Consider the following 13619-nt stretch of genomic DNA (forward strand, 5'->3'; position numbering starts at 1 on the left):
CATTGTGCTAGCTCCTCAGCCTGTTCTGTGTCCTCTCTTCTTATTCCATCCCTTTGTTTCCCCCTTTTTCTTGCAACTCCCACCTTCTCCACTTATATCAATCACCTCCTCTGAGTCCTTTTTTATTCCCTGCATTCTTGTCACTTTCTGAGCCTACCTTTCTCTTCTGCTTGACCTTTGCCCTCTGCCCTCTGCCCCTGGTAATTCCACTTCTGTTTCTGGCTTTAAAGTTATTAACTGGCAGGAAATGGAAGAGCAGAGAAAATCAGCCTGTGCTAACAAGTGATCTGAATAATACAACATATTTAAAGAAATATGGAGCCCCTGATGGCTCAGATGGTAAAGAGCCTGCCTGCAGTGCAGGTTCGATTCCCTGGGTTGGGAAAATCCCTGGAGAAGAAAAGAGCAACCCACTCCATTATTCTTGCCTGGAGAATCCCATGGATGGAGGAGCCTGACAGGCTATAGTCCATGAGGTCACTAAGAGTCAGACACGACTGAGTGACTTCACTTTCACTTTCTTTGATAACACTGTGCTCAAGAGGGAGGGAATAGAGCTCTAGAAGTTAGCGAGTCTTAATAAGAGAAAAGAAAGATTAAAAATGAGTGGGTCATTGCTCAAAGATGAAAATTATTAACTGCCTTCTTGGAGAAGGCAATGGCACCCCACTCCAGTACTCTTTTTTTTTTTTTGGGTTTTGTCATACATTGATATGAATCAGCCATAGATTTACACGTATTCCCCATCCCGATCCCCCCTCCCACCTCCCTCTCCACCCGATTCCTCTGGGTCTTCCCAGTGCACCAGGCCCGAGCACTTGTCTCATGCATCCCACCTGGGCTGGTGATCTGTTTCACCATAGATAGTATAGATGCTGTTCTTTTGAAACATCCCACCCTCATCTTCTCCCACAGAGTTCAAAAGTCTATTCTGTACTTCTGTGTCTCTTTTTCTGTTTTGCATATAGGGTTATCATTACCATCTTTCTAAATTCCATATATATGTGTTAGTATGCTGTAATGTTCTTTATCTTTCTGGCTTACTTCACTCTGTATAATGGGCTCCAGTTTCATCCATCTCATTAGGACTGATTCAAATGAATTCTTTTTTAACGGCTGAGTAATATTCCATTGTGTATATGTACCACAGCTTCCTTATCCATTCATCTGCTGATGGGCATCTAGGTTGCTTCCATGTCCTGGCTATTATAAACAGTGCTGCAATGAACATTGGGGTGCACGTGTCTCTTTCAGATCTGGTTTCCTCAGTGTGTATGCCCAGAAGTGGGATTGCTGGGTCATATGGCAGTTCTATTTCCAGTTTTTTAAGAAATCTCCACACTGTTCTCCATAGCGGCTGTACTAGTTTGCATTCCCACCAACAGTGTAAGAGGGTTCCCTTTTCTCCACACCCTCTCCAGCATGTATTGCTTGTAGACTTTTGGATAGCAGCCATCCTGACTGGCGTGTAATGGTACCTCATTGTGGTTTTGATTTGCATTTCTCTAATAATGAGTGATGTTGAGCACCTTTTCATGTGTTTGTTAGCCATCTGTATGTCTTCTTTGGAGAAATGTCTGTTTAGTTCTTTGGCCCATTTTTTGATTGGGTCATTTATTTTTCTGGAAAAAAATATGGAACGCTTCACGAATTTGCATGTCATCCTTGCGCAGGGGCCATGCTAATCTTCTCTGTATCGTTCCAATTTTAGTATATGTGCTGCCAAAGCGAGCACCCCACTCCAGTACTCTTGCCTGGAGAATCCCATGGACGGAGGAGCCTGGTGGGCTGCAGTCCATGGGGTCGCTAAGAGTCAGACACGACTGAGCGACTTCACTTTCACGTTTCACTTTCATGCATTGGAGAAGGAAATGGCAACCCATTACAGTGTTGTTGCCTGGAGAGTCCCAGGGACGGGGGAGCCTGTTGGGCTGCCTTCTATGGGGTCACACAGAGTCGGACACGACTGAAGTGGCTTAGCAGCAGCAGCCTTCTTTCTCCAGGTGGCCAACATTTTACAGCTGTACTGTTTGCTCAGTTGTTTGTTGTCGTTTAGTCACTCAGTCGTGTCCGACTGTTTGAGACCTCATGGACTGTAGCCCGCCAGGCTCCTGGGTCTATGGGATTCTCCAGGCAAGAATACTGAAGTGGACTGTCATTTCCTTCTCCAGGGAATCTTCCAACCAGGGGGTCAAGCTTGCATCTCCTGCTTGGCAGGTGGATTCTTTACCACTGAGCCACCAGGGAAGCCTATTTACTCAGTAAATTCTTTTAAAAACACTTGCATATGTGGGCTATCTTATCATAAGCTTCTGCTTCTAAGATTTCTAAGGTGTTAATTCTTCAAAATTTATTTTATTTCCTACACATCTCCCAGGAAATGGAGCTTCCAAATATTCTCTGTGAGTCTTCAGGACTGGTCCCCTGTCTTCTCCTGCAAACTCACAGCAAGTACCACACTGATCCCCTCCGAGAGGTGTGGAATGAGGGAGGCCCTTGGTCTTGTCTTTATTTGTATCATCCAGTGGAGTATGTTATTATTTCCCAGCTTATATAATCTTTAGTTATTTCCTCTTTATAAGACATGAATATGTATGTGTTCCGAACCAGACCAACTTATTTTGAACCTTTGGGGAGGCTGTAGGTGATTAACGGGTAGTTTTTGCTTTGACAAAATCTCCTTAAGGCTAGTTCACAAATCTTAGAGATCATAAGATACGAAAAGATGATGGCACCTCAAGCCTTCCTCTTAAACATGATGGCATGAGCACATTAGTTCTTCTCAACTCCCTCTCCTACTAAAATAGCAATTAAAGGATAAACAAAGGTGAAGAACCACAGAGATGCTGAGAATGGAAGAAATTATGGCAGCAGATGAGAGATAATGAATACAATTTTGGAATAAGGAAGGCAAATGGATAAATGTAAAAAAAGTTAGCCTGCCAGAGAAAGCTGAAACTTGTGACGCTGTAGAGGGGAAATCAATAAGGAGAAAGTAATTTTTACATCACCGAACCCTAGAAAATTTCGGGAATTAGAGACACCAGATATTCCTAAAGGTGAGACTACAGGGCAGAACTCCAAACAGAAAACTAGTTGAAAGCCTTTTGAAGAGTCAGCTAGATTTCCAGGTTCTTTCTTCCAACCCACTCAGCTAATCAGTAAGCACGCTCAGCCAATTCTGCCCATAGCAGAAGGCTGGATGTTCACTGTCTTTGAGATATTGAGCCATATGAAGTCAGGTGTCAAGGAGACCAAGCATAGATGGGTACAGTGGTGTGGCACTGTACTGAAAATAAGGTGAGGGAATTAAATGAAAATCCATAAGCTGAGGGATGAGACCCATCCCCAGTCTCTTCTTCTTGGCTCTGAGAGTGCTATACCTCTTAGACAGAAGATTGGAGCAGTTCCATTTGGGGTTATCCAAAAAAACCCAAGAATATTAATTCAAAAAGATACATGCATCCCAATGTTCATAGCAGCATTATGTACAATCGCCAAGACACTGAAGCAACCTAAATGCCCATCAACAGATGAATGGATAAAGAAGGTGTGATATTTACATACAGTGTGCTGTGCTTAGGTGCTCAGTCATGGCCAGCTCTCATGACCCCATGGAGTGTAGCCCGCCAGGCTCTTTTGTCCATGGGGATTCTCCAGGCAAGAATACTGGAGTGGGTTGCCATGCCCTCCTCCAGGGGATCTACCCAACCCAGGGATCGAATCCAGGTCTCCCACATTTCAGGCAGGTTCTTTACCCTCTGAACCACCAGGTAAGCCCATGAATACTGGAGTGGGTATCCTATCCCTTCTCCAGGGGAACTTCTCAACCCAGGAATCGAGCTGGGGTTTCCTGCATTGCAGATGGATTCTTTACCAACTGAGCTACCAGGGAAGCCCATTTATATACAATGGAATAGTAGACATCCAAAGGTTGTATAAAAATGTTTTTTAAAAATTTAAAGGATGTTTATTTGGCAAGCCAACTTAGAAGCTAGAGAGAGATTCTGCCTCCAGGACAGAAGGCAGTGGATTTGTTTCCTGACTAGTAGAATAAATATAAGGTCTCCCTCCAGGACAAAGTGTAAGCTGATTTTCTAGTTACCCCATTTAAAGGATAGGGTTTCCTTTTTTTTTCCCCCACAACCTGTGGCAATATAACATTGTTAATCAACTGTGCTCCAGTATAAAATAAAAATATAAAAAATCTAGTAACTTCATTCAAAACTTTAAAAATAAACATGACAACCTTTGATTATATTCATTAAATAATAAAATAAAATAAAGGGTTTCCTAAACTCAGGGTTCTTTGGCTGTGATGCAAACCTACTCTGTGTTCCGTATCACCCTGTAGGATTTGGGGAGCAAGAAACGTCCCTGTGAACATGAAGTTCATGCTGCCCACTGGGCCATGAGCAACAACATTCTTGGTCCTTGACCCTGGTGTCTTAGGTCTTCTGCCAGAATCTATGAGCCTGTGGCAGATTAACTTGCTAGCTTTCAGGTAAAGATTTCAGACCCTTCAGTTTTTGACACTGAGAAGCAGATTGGGAGGAGATTGGCAAGCACAAAGTCAGTGGGAGGTGCTTTTGAGAACTGCGAAAGAAGGCTGGACTGAGGGCAAAGGTAAGCTGTTGGACTTCAGTACAGCCATGAGCCTCGGTCAATTCCACGGGCTGTTCTGAAGCCAGGATGGCCTTTCCCTGTTGGCCCAGCTGGAGAGAGAGGTTTGGCCTGTATGCTCTTTGCACAGACAAGTCTATATTTGGGCAGCTCCTAGGAAGGGGAGTTGACTTTGGGTAGTCCCCTCTAGTAAGCTGAGGGCAAGTCCAGGAGTGGACCCGGCTGAGCGCTCTCAGCTGACATGAGCTAATGGAGTGGGTATAGGCCGGACAGTCTGACATTTCCTTTCATTCATCTGTCTCTGTTCTAAGGAAGTTTCCAGACATCAGACTCTGCCTCTTTTTACCAAGGGATGTCTCTGGGCTGGGGGTCGGGGTGGGGCATTTCCACTCCCCCACCTCGCCCTTGCACAGACTCCTGAATGACACACTGCCTCCCCTCTGAGTCATGAGAAGAGGCTAGAGACCTCTTCAGCTTCTCTTTTCTTAACCCTGTCTGGGGCAGCTCCTTCTTTGTCCATTTGAGCGGGAAGATTCTTCCAGAACTTGAGTTTTCACTTAATTTTTTTCTCGTCTTCAGCCTTCCATCCAGACGTCTAAAGTTTCTCTTTTGCTTGCACAGATCCTGAAGTCATTCTGGCTTTAAGTAGATATTTACCAAACACTTTCTCTGGTCTAGGGGTTGTGCCAGAAGACACTTAGGATCTAATTGATGGAGGTGTTCTTCTCATTTGCTTAGTAATAGTTCAACTCTGAGCTCAGTTCAATCAGCAGACACTTAAAAGTTCCTACTCTGTGCCTAGGTCTCTTTGAGACTCTGGAGTAGTGTTATGTTAGAATGCTTATAGCTGCAGGGAACAATGACCTGACTCAGGGAAGCTTTTAAAATATAAGAGGACTACTAGGCTAACTAACCATCCAAGTTTGCCTGGGACTGTTCAGTTTTGGCACTGGAACTCCTGCACCCCAGGAAATGGCCCAGAACTGGACACACTGAGATGGTTAGTCAGCCTACACCCACCAGGCATAGTGCTTCTTCCTCAGTGGTGGAAAGTGCAAGATGTAGCAATTGGTCCTTCATTTTAGAGGGGATGTCCTGGCATGCCACAGAGCGCTGGACCCTAACATCTTCACAGATGGGGCAGGACCTTGCATCTTGTCGGTTTATCTCTCATTCTCTGGGATTCAGTACTATAAGAAGGCTTCCAACATACTTGTTGCTTCTTGCTCATCTGGTCAAAGTGAAATTAACATTGTGGACTAATGTGGTGTTCTGGTCAATGAACAATGGAACTTAGGGCATTCCTACAGCTTTCTCCAAAAATCCTTAAAAAAACTCTCTTTAATCTCTAGATCCTAATCATTTTATACTCAAAATGTATACAAAATATTGGTTTCATCTAACCAGCTTTTTTAGACACCTATTTTGAACTATCAGCATGGGTCTGACTTCAAAATATGGTGTCTATTTTCTTGATGCTGCAGCCAAATCTAAGGTAGCAAGAACCTCATCTTACTTCTCATTTCTTAAATGTCAATTCTCTGCTCAAAAGCATTCAATTATGGGTGCTTTATTAAAAATAAGAATAAACTTTTATTTGACTGTAATTGAAAAAAAGAGTCTCAGAAATTGTGTTTGGCTATAAGTAAACTCTGGTAGTTAGTGATGGACAGGGAGACCTGACATGCTGTGATTCATGGGGTCACAGTTGGACACAACTGAGTGACTGAACTGAACTGAACTGATAGCAAATTTTAAAAGTAACATTTCTTTATACTTTTAACATTTCATCTCAGTCCATCATGTAAATTTTGAACCTGTCAAAGGAGGATTATTACCATTAATATTAATAATAATTATTGTTAATAATAATTCAGTTCAGTTCAGTCTCTCAGTCATGTCCAACTCTGCGACCCCATGAACCGCAGCATGCCAGGCCTCCTTGTCCATCACCAACTCCCAGAGTCCACCCAAACCCATGTCCATTTAGTCGGTGATGATGCCATCCAACCATCTCGTCCTCTGTCATCCCCTTCTCCTCCTGCCTTCAATCTTTCCCAGCATCAGGTTCTTTTCAAATGAGTCAGCTCTTCGCATGAGGTGGCCAAAGTATTGGAGTTTCAGCTTCAACATCAGTCCTTCCAACGAACACCCAGGACTGATCTCCTTTAGGATGGACTGGTTGGATCTCCTTGCAGTCCAAGGGACTCTCAAGAGTCTTCTCCAACACCACAGTTCAAAAGCATCAATTCTTCGGTGCTCAGCTTTCTTTATATTCCAACTCTCACATCCATACATGACCACTGGAAAAACCATAGCCTGGACTAGATAGATATTTGTTGACAAAGTAATGTCTCTGCTTTTTAATATGCTGTCTAGGTTGATCATAACTGCCCTTCCAAGGAGTAAGTGTCTTTTAATTTCATGGCTGCAGTCACCATCTGCAGTGATTTTGGAGCCCAGAAAAATAAAGTCAGCCACTGTTACCACTGTTTCCCTATCTATTTGCCATGAAGTGATGGGACCAGATGCCATGATCTTAGTTTTCTGAATGTTGAGCTTTAAGCCAACTTTTTCACTCTCTTCTTTCACTTTCATCAAGAGACTCTTTAGTTTCTCTTTACTTTCTGCCATAAGGGTGGTGTCATCTGCATATCTGAGGTTATTGATATTTCTCCCAGCAATCTTGATTCCAGCTTGTGCTTTTTCCAGCCCAGGGTTCCTCATGATGTACTCTGCATATAAGTTAAATAAGCAGGGTGACAATATACAGCCTTGACGTACTCCTTTCCCTATTTCGAACCAGTCTGTTGTTCCATGTCCAGTTCTAACTGTTGCTTCCTGACCTGCATACAGGTTTCTCAAGAGGCAGGTCAGGTGGTCTGGTATTCCCATCTCTCTCACCATTATTATTACCACTGAAAGTACTAAAGGGGCACTTTAGTACGTTGCAACCAACAGGAAGGGATACTTTGATCACAAACTTGTGACTTCAATAAAAAAAAATTATACTGGGACATGGTTTATTTGAGGTTGAACTCAAAACTACTTTGTACTGAAAAATTAAAATTTAGATCATCTGCCTTTTGTTTTCTGGGTTTTATTTTTTTTGGCACTTGGAATAAAATTTAAGCTCTTTACTGTGGATTTTAAAGGCACCACTTCCCCCCGCCCACTTACCCAACCCCGTTTCATGTCACTTCATCACAAATTGGCTGCTAGGCCATTTCATTTTGATTTCCCCAAATAAGCACATTTCCTTCTCCCCTTTGGGTATTTATATCTGCTCCTTCCTTAGAATGGAAGCCTCTTCCTTTAGCGTCACGTGGCTGCCTCATTCTCTTCCTGAAGGTGTCAGCTTGACCTACCATAACATAGGATGATTTCTTCTCTGACCCTCCACTGGGCCAAAAACTGCATGGGACTGGGACCATTTCTTTGTTTTTCCCTGTGCAGCACCCAGAATTTTGCATATTACTCTGTGTGTTCATTTGCTAGAGCTGCCACAGCAAAGTACCACAGACCGGGTGGCTTAAACAGCATTCATTTCCTTACAGTTCTGGAGGGTCATCTGTAGATGACCGTCTCCTGCTTGTGTCTTCACAGGATCTTCCCTCTGTGCATATCTGTGTCCTCTTCTTGTAAGGACACCAGTCAAATTAAGGCATACCCTAATGACCTAGTTTTAATTTAATTACCTCCTTAAGATCTAATCTGCAAATATAGTCACATTCTGAGTTGTAGGGCATAGGACTGCAACATATGACTTTTGTGGGGACATAATTCAGCCTGTTTAAAACCCTGACAAATAGTAGACACTAAATAAGTATATACAGAATGAATAAATGACTTCACAATTATCATGGCATTCAAGGACTGTAAAATAGAAGGAAGCTTAATGCTTGTCTGAGGGGTGTGTTGTAGAGATGCTAGGTTAAGTGCTTGGACTGGCCAATGCCATCAGTGTTTCTATAGGCTCCATAAGTCCTTCTAATGCATAGTCAGCCTTAAGTATCACTGAGCCATTCCAGTCCCCCTAATTTTGAAGAAAGGAAGGCCTCGAAAGTTTAGGCACTTGCCCAAGATCATGTAAGATCATACTCTGCTGACAAAGGTCCACATAGTCAAGGCTATGGTTTTCCCAGTGGTCATGTACGGTTGTGACAGCTGGACCATAAAGAAGGCAGAGCACCGAAGAATTGATGCCTTCAAACTGTGGTGCTGAAGAAGGCTCCTGAGTGTACCTTGGAAAAGCAAGGAGATCAAACCAGTCAATCTTAAGGGAAATCAACCCTAAATACTCATTGGAAGGACTAATGCTGAAGCTGCAACTCCTGTATTTTGGTCATCTGATGTGAACAACTGACTCATTGCAAAAGTCCCTGATGCTGAGAAAGACTGAAGGCATGAAGGAGAAGAGAACGTCAGACGATGAGATGGCTGGATGGCATCACCAGTGCAAAGGACATGAACTTGGGCAAACTTCCGGAGATGGTGAGGGACAGGGAGGCCTGGTGTGCTGCTGTCCCTGGGGTCACAGAGTCGGACATGACTGGGTGACTGAACAACAACAAGATTAATATATAAACTGAGATGCCTGGCCTCCTGTGTGCTTTCTAATGCATTGCACACCTTCCTGTCTAATGAATATCCTACATGAGTTAGATTTTAAGTTACGTATGAAAATGAAGTCACCATTCAAGGGGTATGCCACTGTTCCTTCATTTGCCTAAGTCAGGGTTTTGCAAAGCAGGTACACTTGTTTAAGGCGGAGCGAGTGTTGGCAAACCTCCTCCCATTGAGGCAAATCTATTTTACATATAGAACCCAGTGAAGGCTTACAGAATAGTGCAGTCACCTTTGTTCTCCCCCTGGGTTGGGCAGAGCGGGAAAAACAACTAGATCTTGCTTTTGAGAGTATGTGGCAATAGCCTTGCTGCCTTCAAAGCTGATGCTTCCCTGCATCCTAAACCAAAGGCTCACCCTCCCTATTTCTATAAATCTCCATCATTCCACCACTGATTAAAGAAAGGGAAAAACAGAAAAAAGATGATAGCATGATGATAACACTTATATGCCACCAGGTTGATCCCCTGCTTGGAGGAAGATATGAATGTTGTCTTCTGAACTGGGGGTCTACAGAGTACATACCTCTTTGCCTAGGCTCCCCTGTTGAGGCTCCTGTGACGTTCAATGAAACAATAAGAACTGGCCTAAGTGAGAATGCCATGGGTACTCTTTACCCTGCACTTCAGGACCTGCCGACTACTGCATGGGGAGAGGTCTGTTGCTGATGTGGGCCAGGGCTTCTGTATCAGTTTCAGCAGAGGTGCAGGACTCCCAGTGTTGCTCCTCTCGTGTTAAGAAAGCCTTCCCTCATTTTGTTTCTAGTTGAGTAAGTGTAGATATCAGAGTCAGGATGTCATTGAAGTGTTCTTTCCTTCTCTGAACAACACTGCTGTGTGGATGAGGTGGGTGGCTGATGGTGGGGTCTCACACAATTTTTTGTTGCTGTTGTTTTTCCTTATTCTTTAGCACACTGTGTGGTGGACTAAACGTTTGTTTTCTTTTTGGTTCTGAGGTACTGTACCAGTCCTCATTTTGTTGTTATTGTCAGTCTCTTAGTCGTGTCCAACTCTTTGTGAGCTGATGGGCTGCAGCACACTAGGCTCCCTGTCCTTCACTGTCTCCCGGAGTTTGCTCACATTCATGTCCACTGAGTTAGTGATGCTATCTAACCATCTCATCTGATGTATATCAGTAACTGATATCAATTGCATTAAAAACTAGGGTCTTTGAGACTTTGGTTATCGATCAGACTCAAACACTGGGTTTATCTGTGCCTGTGGTGGAGAAACAAGAAATGCTTAGAACTAGTAATCCCTGACCGGTGCGTTTATCCACCATCGCAGATTTCAGGGACTCTGAAGAGTAGGGCACTCATAAGCAAATGCCCACACTTTAGTACTAGTGCTGGGAGGTCTGTAAAATAGATGTGCAGGCTTGTTCTAGGTTTAATATATCATCATTTTGGTCCATCCAAGGACACTGATGCATAATCAATAATCTCTAAGTACATTTTTAAGTTAAAAAATTTATTCAGTACTTTAAAAATTATCTATCATCATTTTAAAATCTCTTTCCTATAACATAATTTTGATCTCCTTTTTTTTTTTTTTTTTGCATCATTTCTGGTGAATAATCTATTTGCTGGAAACGAGTTATAACAGATGGCATGAAATAGAAATGTTATCTTTGCAATTTAAAATCCATTTTCTTTTTTTCCAGAAGTTTATTTTTGAGGTATCTGCCTTGCAATCTCAGACTATGTAAATGTGTTTGTGACTTGGGAAAGAAATGTGCCACTGCCTGGCATAATTGAATTGTAGAATAAATTTCCTTCTCCCTTTTCATCTTTATTAGGCTGTGTCTAGACTGTGAGCTGGCACTGCCTATTTTGTGTTGCAGAGATCTGAGTGGGGCTAGGAGGGATCTATGATAAGACACAGACCCAGAATGTCTTGAGCATGCTGATCCATTAAAAACAGCTTAGGGCCTGATAACCCCTGACCTGCATAACAAAATTTGATCACCTGTTTCTTACTGCTCGATGTGCTTTTCGGAATCTTAAACTTCGGCCACCATCTCCAAGTTAAAACTCTTTCACCTGCCTTTTAAATGTTTGGCCTCTTTTATTCTTCAGATTTGATTTTGGCTTTGCCCAAAATGTCAATCCTTACTTCAGGACCACCTTGGAAATGAACCGAGATCATTCTGTCATTTTTGGGATTGCACCCAAGTACTGCATTTTGGACTCTTTTGTTGACTATGAGGGCTACTCCATTTCTTCTAAGGGATTCTTGCCCACAGTAGTAGATATAATGGTCGTCTGAATTAAATTCACCCATTGCTGTCCATTTTAGTTCACTGATTCCTAAGATGTCAGTATTCAATCTTGCCATCTCCTGCTTGACCACTTCCAATTTACCTTGATTCAAGGACCTAACATTCCAAGTTCCTAAGCAATGTTGTTCTTTACAGCATTGGACTTTACTTCCATCACCAGAAACAGCCACAGTCCCACTTGTTGTTTCCATTCTGGCCAGCCACTTCATTCTTTCTGGAGCTATTAGTAACTGTCCTCCGCTCTTCCCCAGTAGCATATTGGACACCTTCTGAGCTGAGGAGGGCAGGGCTCACCTTCTAGTGTCATATCTTTTTGCCTTTTCATACTATCCATGGGGTTCTCTGGGCAAGAACACTGGAGTGGGCTGCCATTTCCTCCTCCAGGGTACCATGTTTGGTCAGAACTCTTCACTATGACCTGCTCCTCTTGGGTAGCCCTCATGGCATGGCTCCTGGCTTCACTGAGTTACGCAAGCCCCTTTGCCACAACAAGGCTGTGGTCCATGAGGTCAATAAAGTTTTCTGTGGGTTTGACTAACTTCTAACACTGGGATTTGAGTCAACAAAATTACAGCTGCCATGCGAAAGACATAGAGGAAATATGCTGAAAGGAAATAAGATAGAGGAAGAGAGACATTCTTGCTTGAGAGCCCAGAGAAGTTGCCAAGGAGAAAAAGGACTTTGGATCTGTGGCAACTAGTACAATTGACTGGACGTTAGGGGAACTGTATGGGTTGAAGCCACCAAGGTAGGTAGAATTATCAACTTCAGCTTTATTTATTTATTTATTAATTTTTTGGGCCAAGTCTGTGTTTTACTTTTTGACAACAGTTTTTTTTTTTTCCATTTGTTTTTATTAGTTGGAGGCTAATTACTTTACAGTATTGTAGTGGTTTTTGTCATACACTGACTTGAGTTAGCCATGGATTTACATGGCTAATCCCGATCCCCCCTCCCACCTCCCTCTCTACCCGCTCCCTCTGGGTCTTCCCAGTGCACCAGGCCCGAGCACTTGTCTCATGCAGCCAACGTGGGCTGGTGATCTGTTTCACCCTAGGTAATATACATGTTTCAATGCTGTTCTCTTGAAACATCCCACCCTCGCCTTCTCCCACAGAGTCCAAAAGTCTGTTCTGTACATCTGTGTCTCTTTTTCTGTTTTGCATATAGGGTTATCATTACCATCTTTCTAAATTCCATATATATACGTTAGTATACTGTAATGGTCTTTATCTTTCTGGCTTACTTCACTCTGTATAATGGGCTCCAGTTTCATCCATCTCATTAGAACTGATTCAAATGAATTCTTTTTAATGGCTGAGTAATATTCCATGGTGTATATGTACCACAGCTTCCTTATCCATTCATCTGCGGATGGGCATCTAGGTTGCTTCCATGTCCTGGCTATTATAAACAGTGCTGTGATAAACATTGGGGTGCACGTGTCTCTTTCAGATTTGGTTTCCTCGGTGTGCATGCCCAGAAGTGGGATTGCTGGGTCATATGGCAGTTCTGTTTCCAGTTTTTTAAGAAATCTCCACACTGTTCTCCATAGCGGCTGTACTAGTTTGCATTCCCACCAACAGTGTAAGAGGGTTCCCTTTTCTCCACACCCTCTCCAGCATGTATTGCTTGTAGACTTTTGGATAGCAGCCATCCTGACTGGTGTGTAATGGTACCTCATTGTGGTTTTGATTTGCATTTCTCTGATAATGAGTGATGTTGAGCATCTTTTCATGTGTTTGTTAGCCATCTGTATGTCTTCTTTGGAGAAATGTCTGTTTAGTTCTTTGACCCTTTTTTTGAGTGGGTCTTTTATTTTTCTGGAATTGAGCTTCAGGAGTTGCTTGTATATTTTTGAGATTAATCCTTTGTCTGTTGCTTCGTTTGCTATTATTTTCTCCCAATCTGAGGGCTGTCTTTTCACCTTGCTTATAGTTTCCTTTGTTGTGCAAAAGCTTTTAAGTTTCATTAGGTCAACTTCAGCTTTAGAATTCTGTTTTGAGATTTAAATTTTTGTTTACAGCTCAGGTTGCTACTTGCATTCCTCTTTTATTCAAAGGATAAAAAGTCATCAATTAGGATAATAT

General features: G+C 42.7%; 1 non-coding gene across 1 annotated transcript; it reads right to left on the reverse strand.

Annotated features, from left to right (window-relative positions):
- Positions 1-1628: 1628 nt before the first annotated feature.
- LOC122444505 lies at positions 1629-1735 on the reverse strand. Its single transcript, XR_006270323.1, has one exon. It is a non-coding gene; the product is annotated as a U6 spliceosomal RNA (small nuclear RNA).
- Positions 1736-13619: the final 11884 nt, after the last annotated feature.

This window comes from Cervus canadensis, chromosome 6, assembly GCF_019320065.1.
Source record: "Cervus canadensis isolate Bull #8, Minnesota chromosome 6, ASM1932006v1, whole genome shotgun sequence".
In the NCBI taxonomy this organism is placed as follows: domain Eukaryota; kingdom Metazoa; phylum Chordata; class Mammalia; order Artiodactyla; family Cervidae; genus Cervus; species Cervus canadensis.